Below are 9,782 nucleotides of genomic sequence, written 5' to 3' on the forward strand. Positions count from 1 at the left end.
AGCTCCAGTTCTGCAAGGTCCAGGAAAGCAAATCCAGCAGAAGACAGAAAAATCCAGCTTAATCCCGGGTACTGATATATTGCTAAGGAAGGAGGGGATGTTGATAGGAAGTTAATATAGGGACTTGGGGACCCCATACAGTAAGACCAACTTATAATGAGGGGACTAGAGAGAGAAGCAAGTCTGGAGTGGAGAAACTGAGGCAGAGCTTGCAGATGGGGGATTTAGTTGTCCTAGCTGGAGGAGCAGGAAAAGGTACAGGTACTGAGTTGGGAGCTTATGGGACTGGTGCTGCTTGCATGTCTCAAAATCCTATTGTACTTCTTACAAACAAGCTTGAAAACCTGGAATTTTCAACTTTTTGACAATAGAAAGTACCAAACTGACTCCCAGAACACATAGACAATATAATCAAACCAATTACCAAATAAGAAATTGAGAAAATTGTTGAAGACAAATTCTCCTCTGAAAGCACCAGGCCCAAATTGTTTCTTGAGGAAGGAGTGGGTTAGAGAAATGTTGGTAAAATGATACAAAATTCCAGTTAACAGGAGGAGTTAGTTCAAGAGATCTATTGTACAGCATGTTAACTATAGTCAATAACAAGTACCAGATTCTTGAAAGTCACTGGGACAGTAGATTTTGAGTGTTCTCACCACAAAATAATGATAAGTATGTGAGATAGTATATACGTTAATTAGTTCAATTTAGTCATTCCACAATTTATACATATTTCAAAACATAATGTTGTATATAACAAATATGTACAGTTTTTATTTGTCAATTAAAAGTTAATTAATTTAAAAGGAAACATAAATTATGTAAGTACAGTGAAAGGCAGAAATTGATAAATCTGTAACACATGTGGAATTAAAAATGTACAAAGGCCTAAAACAGGGAGGAAGAGCCCTTCCAATGAAAGACCCTTGGGGATGTTTCATTAACAAACTAACATGTGGTATTGGTTATTGATTCAACAACAGCAAAAAATATTCTGGCTTTACCCATTCAGAGCTCTTTTAGTTGGCTCCCATGTCCCCTTGACATATACCCATTTTTGTAGGGATTTTTAAAAGCACTTTCCTATTTTCTGACACTGCAAGATGCTTCAGTCTCATTTTATATAATTCCTGCCTTGGTCCTAGAATCAGCAGTTTCTTCAAGGAGTCCTGATTCCTTCTACTGGAGGATACTAAAAGAAACCATTGACAAATCCCAGGTCATGCAGATTTCCCCATTTGCTTCTAAAAGTTTTATAGTTTTAGCTCTTAAATTTAGGTCTTTGGTTCATTTTGAGTTAATGTTTGTATGAGATTAAAGTTAAGGGTCAAACCTCATTCTTTTGCATGTGGATATTTCAGTTTTCCAGCACTTTTTGTTGAAGACAATTGTTCTATTTCCATTCAATGGTCTTGAAACCCTTGTCAAATATAAATTGATATAGATGTGAGTGTTTATTTCTGTGCTCTCAATTCTCTTCCATTGGTCTATATTTCTGTCCTTAGGCCAATATCACACTCTTTTGATTACTGTAACTTTAAGTAAGTTGTAAAATCAGGTAGTATGAATGTTCCAACTTTGTTTTCTTTCTCAAGATTGTTTTGTCTATTTTGTCACCCTTGCAATCCCATATTAATTTTAGAATCAGCTTCTCCATTTCTGCAAAAATAAAACAAAACAATAACAGGGCATTGAGATTAGGTTTGAGACAGCATTAAAACTATATTTTTTTTAGGTAGTATTGTTAACAATATGTAGTCGGCCAATTCTTGAACCAGGTGTCTCCCATTTATTTGGTCTTCTTTAATTTATTTCAGCAGTGTTATGTAGTTTTCAGCAGGCAAGCCTTGTGTTTTCTTGGTTAAATTGATTCCTAAGTATTTTATTCTTTTTGATGCTATCGTAAATGAAATTGTTTTCTTAATTTCCTCTTTGAATAATTCAATACTAGTGTATAGAAATATGCTAAAATCACCCAATACATTGTTACTGTTATTACTGGGAACAATTTTAAGTCTATTAGGAAGTGATGACTTTCAAGCTCTTTGAATATTGGAGCTGAAACTACAAGTCTTCAATTCTATTAGATTTTAAAGGAACAGAGTACTTTAATGCTATTTAATCTATTTCAGAGCATAGAGAAAGAAGAAAAGCTTCCAAACAGATACCAAAAACTGACAAAACTATACCCAATTCTCAATTATTAACATTAATGCAAAAGTACCAAATTAGATGTTAGCAAACAGAACTCATCAACTAATTAAAAGAAAAATACACCAAGAAAGCGGGTTTTATACCAGAAAGTCAAAGAGATTTCAATATTAGGAAATCCATTAACACAATTAAACATGGAAAAAGTTTATAATCATTTCCATAAACAACAGTATTCATTTTATGAAATTAAATGGTAATGCTTGATTAGTAAATGGAAGCTATTACTAACAAGACAAAATAAACTGAGAAAGATTGAAAAAGAAACAGAAAGTGAGGAAGGAAAATACTAGCATCCTGCTAAATGGCAAGATACTAGAAGTATTACTATTAAAGTCTGAAATAAGGCAAGGATATCCACTATCATCTCTATTATTTAACATTATTTGGGGGCATTTCCCAGTACAAATAGATAAGGATTTTAAAAAACGCCATCAACATTGGAAAGTAGTTAAAATTTTCATTTTTCATAGATGATATAATTGTTTACCTTAAAGCAACAGAAGAAATATATGTAAATTATTAAAAACAGTAAGAAAATTCTCTTCTTTTTCCTTCCTCTTCTCTTGGAGTTGGTGGTGTAATAGATTTAGAAGGTGGCAAAGTGAGGAGGCAACGGGCTGAGGAAATGGCAATAGGTCCATTAGCTGAGGAGGTCACTAATGTAGTCAGGAGATTGATTATATACAAGAGTATTGAACATATTATTAAATATATTGAGAATAATAGGAGCTAGCTTTCTCGCTGTCAGAAAGTGATTTACAAACGTGGGGAGGGAAAAGGCTAGAAAGATTCCTGGTGTTTGGGATTTTAATTGGAATTATCGATATGTATTCATGCTTTACACACATACACACACACACACAGAAATATAGATATGTGTGCAGCGTGAATGTGTTGTGTACTCACACACATATACAAACACATATTTCCTATGTCTGTTAGAGGCCACTAAGTGAACAGATCTTGGGTTCTAAATATCACCCCCTCTAAAAGGACTCAGGGATCCTTGTAAAATGATTGATTCTAGAACTGGAGCAGGGAAAGTACATGATCCTGGAAAATGTTGTTGTTTTTGAAAGTAAGGAGGAAATCAAAGAATGATACAGATGTGTGTAAAGAACACTGGAGCAGGTCTGAAAGGTCTCTCACTAGCTCCTATATCCAAATATAGGATAATTTTAGTGTCAAAATAAATAATGTTAGTAAAGGATAACAATCAAGTGAATAATACAGGAATCCATCCATGAGTCCATACCGAAATTTCAAAATGAAAGAAATAAAAAGAAAATGAGGACGTGAAACTTCTTTAGAGTAGAATGTTAATTAATGAATGTAGAAGGAATGATATAAAGATAAACATCACCACTTAAGAATGACCATAGTAGTGGTTGATTTAAGCAGCGATCATCAATGAATGCTAAGGCAGGTGAGTGGGTGTTTGAAGAACAGAATAGTAGAATAGACTCAGAGGATCTCCTTACAAAATACATAACAATTACAAGGAGAAAAAATGTGACTCCTTGTTGGGGAAACATGGCAGACACCACCTTGCTCAGGTAATGAACATTATCATCATCACTGGTGGAACAGAGTTGTCATAATACCCCCCTTGACGCATTACTCTGCTTACAGTACGGCATCATTACTACAGTCTTCTTGCCAGGAATACATGACCTGAGTTTGGACAGGAGTAGTTACCAAATAAACAAGGGTTGAGGGACATCATACAAAATGAAAGACGTGTACTCTTTATACTGTCAAGATCATGATACTACACTTGATCTTAGCCAAAAGGCCGAGAAGCGATATACTGTCAAGATCATGAAAGTCAAGGAAAGACTGAGGAAATGTTCTAGACTTTAGGAGACTAAAAATACATGAAAATTAAATGCAACACGTGACTCTGGATTGGATCCTGGACCACAGAATAGAAAGAGACATGGTTGGGATACTTGGAAAAATTTGAATAAAGTCTTTGGGTTGGGTCATAGTGCTGTATCAATGTTTATTTGCTGATTTGGATATTTCTATTTGTGACTATGAAAGATAATGTCCTTGCTTTTGGGAAGCACACAGTGGCATATTTTGGGGCGGTTGGGCATAATGTCTGAACCTTGCTCTCAATTCAATTAGTTTTTAAAAAGAATATTTTTAAGCGAGTAGTGGTTTTGTTTGTTTGTTTGTTTTTTAAAGAGCAGTAGTACTCATTTTAAAAGAGTTGTGTGTGTGTGTGGGTGGGTGTGGAGAGAGAGGGAGGAAAAGAGAGAGCAAATATGCTAAAATGCTAGCAATTGTCTAATATGAGTAAAATAATATGTGAATTTTTTATTGTTTTTTCAATTTTTAATAAGGTTGCAATATTTCAAAATAAATTATATAAAAAGCCTCACCACACAATGTTGTAATTTAGACCTAAGAAAATCATTGAAATAAATATACTGTAAGTAGAAAAAATGATTACTATAAATATTTTCCTAGCACAAAAGGTGATTATCATTTTAATATTAAGATTTTAATATCATTCAAAATTAATCCAAATAAGCTGAATGCAGTGGCTAATGCTTGAAATACCAGAAACTCAGGACCCCATCTCTTAAAAAATATTAAAAATTAGTTGGGTGCCTGTAGTTGCAGCTACTTTGGAGGCTGAGGCTGAAGGATCACTGGAGCTTAAGAGTTCAAGGCTTCAGTGAGACATGACCGTGCCACTGCACTCCAGCCTGGGTGACAGAATGAAACCTTGTCTCTAAAGAACAAAAAAAATAAGAAATTAATCAAAATGTATAGTTTATTTGTGTAAGATATAGGCTTACATATATATTTAATTCTTCCTTTTTTTTAGACAGGATCTCACTCTGTCAATCAAGCTGGAGTGCAGTGGTGCAATCACAGCTCATTGCAGCCTTGACCCCCCAGGCTCAAGTGATTCTCCCACCTCAGCCTCCCGAGTAGCTGGGACCACAGGCGCATACCACTACAATTGGCTAATTTTTTAATTTTTTTGTGGAGATAGGGTCTTGCTATGTTGCCCAGGCTGGTATATTTAGTTCTTTAAAGGATAGCAGAAATTAGTAAGATGGATGACATAAAGATAAAAATTTAAAAATGCATGTGTTGCTACATAAATACATCTTTTAGATGTCATGAAAAAAGACATTACATTTACAGTTGCAACTGTAACAGCAAACACCAAAAAAATGAACTCTAGGAATAAAGCTACTGAGAAATGTACAGGGCCCACATGAAAAATATTTAAAACATCAGGTTGTGTCATAAAACTACATTTAAGTAAATGGAAAGATATACTTAAAATTTAATTATAATATTAATATGATCCAAATAAAACAGGTAACATTTTTAAAAAATTAATCAAGCTTATTTAAAAATTTCTCTGGAAAAAACCTGAAGAACACAACCAAGGCCTTTCTACAAAAAAAAATAATGAAACAATAATGAAATACAACATTTCATGTATAATAAGGTAAAGGTAAAACAAATCTCAATGACACTGTTTCATGAGATCAATGAGACAAAATAGAGAGCCAAAAAGAGACCCAAGTCATGTTAGAATTCGGTATATGAAAAAGATGGCACTTAAAATAAGTAAGAAAAATAATAGATGGCTTTATCAACAAACATTGCCGAGACAAATGGATTTTCCAATGGAAAAAATAAAGTTGGCTCCCAATCTCACTCCATACGCCAAAATAAATTTGAAGTGGATCAAAGGTGTGAGTTAAAAATGAAAACAAAGTATTAAAAGCCAGCATGGGGTATCTTGTCTTCAATTCCAGAGTGGAGAACTTTCTAAGTATGACACAAACCCAGAAGCCATAGAAGAAAAGACAGATAAATTAATTATTCAAATATGTATATACTTCTTCTGGAAAAATGGAATGTATGTATTGTTTCCTATTTCTCCTGCAAAGTACAGATAAAATCCCTGGAGAATATATATGAAACAACCACAAGAAGACAGAAAGGTAAAAAGAAAAAGGCAGACAAGATAAGAGACCTCAGGACCAAGGAATGGCATTGTGGTGAGTTCCTTGGGTATTCTTTTTGCTTCTTATTTCCAATACAGGTAACAAAGACATTGTAAATATAAAATCATCAAAGGCCACTACCAAAAAAAGAAGTGGTAAGTAAAGCCTATTCTCTCTAGCTAAAAAAGAAAACTTTTAGACAATAAGCACTCTCTGACCACATACCACAGAAAATGTTTGACCCATTCCCGCTCCTGGAGCAAAGACCAAATGAAGAACTTAGACTTGCACCTTCCCCGCACTAAAACAAGGTGCCCTGACATCCTTGTCAGGGTGATGTCATAGGCCAGTGGGAAGTAGAGACTTCCACCACTGTTGGCAATAATGAGACGTAATGATAATATTGGCCACATAGGGAGCAGTAATGAGGATCTCTTCTACATACTACCCTATGTCAATAAAGACCAAATGAAAACCTGAACTTCCACCCTAACCTAGCAGATGTCAGAGGAAGTCAGTTAAAACATAAAATTTAAATAAAATCAAGAATATCATAACAACTGAAATATCCAGATTTCAACAAAAAATTATACCAAGAACTAGAAAAATCTCAACTTGCAAAAAGTAAGACAATCAAATCAACAATACCAACCCAATGTCGACAGATATATAATTATCTTATAGGGACTTATCATCATCATACATTATAATAATGTTTCAACAGAAAATTACAAACACACGAAACAAATAAAAAAGTAGAAAGTCTCATCAAAGGAATAGAAATTCTCAGCAAAAATTAAAGATATAAGAAACAGCTCATGGACATATTAGAACTGAACAATACAATAGCTGATTTTAAAAAATGAATTAATGGGCTCGCAGCAGAATAGACAGGACTGAGGAAGAAATCATTAAACTTGAATATAGAACAATAGAATTTACTCACTTTGAATAACAGGGGAAAAATGAAAAGAGTCCAGGGACATACGGCACTATAAAAAAAAAAAAAAACTAGCATTCTGGTCATTAGAATCTCAGAAGAGTGGGGAAAACTTAAAAAGTTTGAAGTTTTAGGTAAAAAGGAAAAAGATTGAATATATAATGGCCAAGAATTTCCCAAATTTGGGCCCAATGTAGTGGCTGATACCTGTAATTCCTGCACATTGGGAGACTTTGCAGGAAGATCAGTTGAGGCCTGGAGTTTGAGATGAGCCTGATCAACATAGCAAGACCCCATCCCTTTCTGTAAATTATATAATATATAATAAAAATTTTAAAAGAATTTCCCAAATGTGGCAGAAGACACAAACCAACAGATTCAAGAAGTTGAGCACACCCGAAAAAAGATAAATTCAAAGGTGCACATCATAATTAAACTTCAGGAAACCAAAGTCAAAGAAAAAAGTTAAAAAGCCACTAGAGAAAAATGACACCTTATCTATAGGGGAATACCAATTAGAACTAAAGTGAGTTCCTCATTAGAAACCACGGAAGGTGCAAGAAAGTGGCACAATATTTTTCAAGTGCTGAGAGAAAAGAACTGTCAGCTCAATAATCTATATATAGTAAAAACATCAAGAAAGAAAGAGAAATCAATACCTTCTCAAATGAAGAAAACCTAAGAGATTTTTTTTTTACCAGACCTACCCTAAAGAATGGCTAAAGAAGTTCTCTAAAAACAATAGAATGAATTTTTTTAAATCTTGGACTATCAGGAAGGAAGAAAGAACAAAAAGAGGGAATATATGGATAAATATAATTGAACACTCTCTAATGTGTTTGTGGTGGAGAAAATATTTAATACAATTATATATTATATGAAGGAGGATAAAATATGTGAAGAGAGGTAAATTTTCTATACATCACTTGAACAGGTAAAATACTGGCACAAGTATAATTACATAAGTTATGTATATATAATGTAATAACTAATGCAACTAGTGAGGAAGTTATACAAAGAGATATACTTAGAAACACTACACATACTACACTTGATCTTAGCCAAAAGGCCAAGAAGGGATAAAAATACTACAGATAAATAAAAATTGAATTCTAAAAAAAGAGTAAAAAGTTAAATAAACACAAAGGAAGTCAGGAAAAAGAACATAGAGAAACAAAACACAGAGAGAACAAACAGAAAACCAACAGTAAAATAGCGTAATTAAGCCCTAACACAGCAATAATTACATTCAACATAAATTGTATAAATACACTAATTTAAAGAGATTTGCTAGTGGATTTTTATTTTATTTTATTTTATTTTATTTTATTTTATTTTATTTTATTTTATTGAGATGGAGTCTCACTCTGTCACCCAGGCTGGAGTGTGGTGGCCTGATCTCAGCTCACTGCAACCTCTGCCTCCTGGGTTCAAGTGATTCTGCTGCCTCATCCTCCTGAGCAGCTGGGATTACAGGTACATGCCACCACACCTGGCTAATTTTTTTTTTTTTTTTTTTTTTTTTTTTGTAGAGACGGGGTTTCACCGTGTTGGCCAGGCTGGTCTTGAGCTCCTAGCCTTGAGTTATCCGCCTTCCTCAGCCTCCCAAAGTACTAGCAGGTTTTTTTAAATCCTCAGTTACATGCTGTTTAAAAGACACTCACTTCTCTTGTAGTAGTATAGGTAGGTTGCACGCAAAAGGACAGAAAATATTAAACCATGCAAAGATTAATCAAAAGAAATCAGGAAAAGCTATGTTAATATAGCCTCAGAGCAAAGAAAATTACCAGTGACAGAGAGGGACATTGCATAATGATAAAACAGTCAATTCACAAGAAAAATGTAACAATATTACATCTACATACACCAAATAACAGAGATACAAAATGTGTGCAGCAAAAACTATAGAATAGAAAGGAGAAATAGTCAAGTCCACAATTGTATCTGGAGATTTCAACACCCCTGCCAGTAACTGATAGAGCAAGCAGGCAGAAAATCAGTAAAAATATAGATGATCTGAATGGTACTATCAATTTTATCTAATTGATATTTATAGAGTATTCCACCTAACAACAGCAGAATACACATTCTTTTCAAGCACTCATGGAACATTCACCAAGATAGACCATCTCCTGGACCATAAAACAAATATCAACAAATTTTTAAAAACTGAAACCATACAGTATATGCTCTCTTACCACAATGGAATACAGAAAAAATAACAGCAAATTTTCAAAACAGATTGGAAACTAAACAACATCTTTCTAAGTAATTCATCAGCCAAAAGAAAGCCTCAAGGGAAGTAAATAAATGCATTGAAGTAAATGAAATGAAAATACAATGTATCAAAATTTTTGGGATGCAGCTAATGCAGTGATAAGCAGGAAATTTACAGTAGTAATTTTTTATTTTAGCCAAGAGGAAATAGTCTCCAATCAATAACTTAAACTCCCACCTCAAGAAACAAGAAAAAGAAGAGCAAAATAAATCCAAAGCAAGCATGAGGATGGAAATAATAAAGGTAAGAGCAGAAGTCAATAGGGTTGACAACAGAAAAACAATACAGAAAATCAATAAACAAAAATTTATTCTTCGAAAACTTTGAAGACTCTTCATAGAAAAAGAAACTCTACTATAATCAA

General features: G+C 33.7%; 2 pseudogenes; both read right to left on the reverse strand.

The window, feature by feature from the left end:
• Nucleotides 1-3,921: 3,921 nt before the first annotated feature.
• Nucleotides 3,922-4,021, reverse strand: LOC112131220 (U2 spliceosomal RNA; annotated as a pseudogene).
• Nucleotides 4,022-8,143: 4,122 nt separating this feature from the next.
• LOC112131223 (U2 spliceosomal RNA) lies at nucleotides 8,144-8,221 on the reverse strand (annotated as a pseudogene).
• Between the last annotated feature and the right edge of the window lie 1,561 nt (nucleotides 8,222-9,782).

Source organism: Pongo abelii, chromosome X, assembly GCF_028885655.2.
Source record: "Pongo abelii isolate AG06213 chromosome X, NHGRI_mPonAbe1-v2.0_pri, whole genome shotgun sequence".
Classification (NCBI taxonomy): Eukaryota; Metazoa; Chordata; class Mammalia; order Primates; family Hominidae; genus Pongo; species Pongo abelii.